Consider the following 2,500-nt stretch of genomic DNA (forward strand, 5'->3'; position numbering starts at 1 on the left):
GGCGGTCGGCTCGCGGAAGAGGAAGCCCCAGCCCGGAGAGCGGCCTGAACAACGCGTCAGACGCGCCCGGAGACGGCCCCGCACGGGGCCACGGCGATGGGTTTTTCTCGGGGAGGAGTGCGACAGGAACCGGGGCAGGGGCGGCGCGGACGGGGGACAGACGGGGGCGTCCACCGCCACCGCCCCCGTCCCCCACCCACCGGCGCACGCGCGCGCGCGCGTCAGTGCGGCACGGCACCCCCGCGGTGCCCACCCGCAGACAGACGCCCGCGCGGGAGGCCGGCGGCGAGGCCCGCGCCATCGCCGCCCCGCGCCTCCCTCCCCCGAAGCTCGCTCTCGCTCTCTCTTCCCCAAACCCACCGCCGATAGCCCGGCGGGGACGAGCTCCGTCCAGCAGGCGCTCTCCGGGAGCGGGGAGCTTCGGAGCGCTCCCCGAGTCTCCATTTAGGGGGACGAAGGCCCGCGCGCTCGCGCGCGCGGCCCTGCGAGGCACCCCAGCCGCGCCGCTGCTGGCCCGCCGGCCCCCCCCCCCCCGCGCTAGGGCGGGGGGGCTCGGCGGCGCAGACGGCGATTGATCGTAAAGCGACGCTCAGACAGGCGTAGCCCCGGGAGGAACCCGGGGCCGCGAGTGCGTTCGAAGTGTCGATGATCAATGTGTCCTGCAATTCACATTAATTCTCGCAGCTAGCTGCGTTCTTCATCGACGCACGAGCCGAGTGATCCACCGCTAAGAGTTGTCTCGGTTTCGGCACCGCCCCGCGCGCGCGGAGGGGCCGGGACCGCTCGCCGAGAGCGGCCCCTTCTCTGAGGACGGCCGGACCGACCGCCGGCCCCGCCGCCGCCCACCCCCCTCCGCACGCGCGGAGGGGGCGCGGCGCGGCGGCGCGACGCGGCGCGACGGAGAGGCCCTCGCCTCGGCTTGACCGTACGAGCACAGGGGAAACGGAAAACAACGGAAAACCCCGAGCGGCCAAAGGGCGGGGGAGCCCGCGCTCCCGACCGACCCTGGGGAAACGTACGCAACACACACACACACCCTTGGCGCGCTTCGGGGGCGGCCCAGGCGCCCGGGCTCGGACCGGCCTCCCCCCGGAGGCTACGGCACGCCCGGCCGCGACGCCTGCCCGCCTTCGCTCGGGAGCCGGACGCCCGGCTGCGCCCGCGCTGCGACGAGCCGGCTCCGCCCACCACGGTCGCCTCTCGCCCCGCCGGCGAACCTCGGCGCCGACGCCGCCTTCCACCGACGCCGGAGGAAGCGCGGCCGGCCACTGGAGCGCGAGCCGGCGACGCGCGGCCGCCCACCGGCCCGCGCCGGATGGGCGAACCCGGCCACCCCGCCCGGCGGCGGCGGCCGCCACCGCCGCCGCGAAAACCGCCGCCGCAGCCGCTTCTCGCCTCGGCCCCCTGGGGCCGCCGGCACGGCCCCAGCGGAAAGGCGGACGGCGCTGAGCGCGGGGGGCGGCTCCCACTCTCCCCGTTTCCACGCGAAGACCCGGAGCGGGACGCCCCCGCGCCGCGCGCCCGCCCTCGAGACGGAAGCGACGGGCGGGGAAACGCGGGACGGGACGGCCGCCAGCGGATGCGGCCGGGGAACCCTCCCGGACGACCCGACGGACGACCGGCACCGACCGGCACGCCGAGCGGCGCCGCCGCCGCTCGGCCTGGGGGGGTGTGGCTCGCCCCCCCCTTTCTTTCCCTGGGCGCCGAGGGCGGGGCGAGGAGCGGGAGAGGGGAGCGCGGCGCGCCCCGAGCGCGGCCGCAGCGCGAGCGTCCAAAGGCGCGGGGCGGCCCCCCGGCGGCCGCCCCCCCCCGCGGGGGCTCGCCGCGCCTTTCTTTCCCCCGGCGCGGAGCCCGCGCTCCGGCCGGCGGGTGGCCCCGTTTGCGAGGGCGGGCAGGTCGGCCGCGGCCGACCCGCGCCGCGGTCTCTCCGCCGAGACCGGCCCGCGGAGAGGGGGGGCAGGTTGGGGCAGCGAGACGCCCCCCCTTCTCCGGCACGGCGGCCCGCGGGGGCGGACGCCCCCCCCGCGGCTCGCGCCGTGCCGCTCGAGTCTTTAAACCGCCGCCCGGCTCCTTTGGCCTTTGACCCCCGGACTCGGCCGAGGGAGGGCCGCCGAAGCGCGGACGCTAGGTACCTGGCCCTGGGGTGAGGGAAACGACCTGCATGGCCCCGCGGGGGTGCCTCCCCCGGCTGCCGCCCTCGGGGGAGCGTCCGCCCGCGGGGGCGCGCCCGGCATCCGCCGCCACCACCTCGTCCTCCTTAGCCCCGGGGCCCGGGGTTTCCCTCGATAGCCCGGCGCTGCGCCCGGGGGGAGAGACGTGGCTCGGGCCGCCCGCTCGCGCGGGACGCGACCCGGCCGGGGGGGGGCCTCGCCCGCCCCGGGCGGCGCCAGCGGCCGAGACCGTGCTCGCGCCCCCCCCTTCCGCCACGGCTCCCTCTTCGAGAGGCAGCCGTGCCGGGTCGGAGGGGAGGTTCGCGGGTCCGGCCGCCGCGCCGCCCGAA

General features: G+C 78.7%; 1 non-coding gene across 1 annotated transcript; it reads right to left on the bottom strand.

The window, feature by feature from the left end:
• Nucleotides 1-583: 583 nt before the first annotated feature.
• On the bottom strand, nucleotides 584-736 carry LOC142359330 (5.8S ribosomal RNA). Its single transcript, XR_012762267.1, has one exon. It is a non-coding gene; the product is annotated as a 5.8S ribosomal RNA (ribosomal RNA).
• Between the last annotated feature and the right edge of the window lie 1,764 nt (nucleotides 737-2,500).

The sequence above is a fragment of the Opisthocomus hoazin genome, unplaced genomic scaffold, assembly GCF_030867145.1.
Source record: "Opisthocomus hoazin isolate bOpiHoa1 unplaced genomic scaffold, bOpiHoa1.hap1 HAP1_SCAFFOLD_110, whole genome shotgun sequence".
Taxonomy (NCBI): domain Eukaryota; kingdom Metazoa; phylum Chordata; class Aves; order Opisthocomiformes; family Opisthocomidae; genus Opisthocomus; species Opisthocomus hoazin.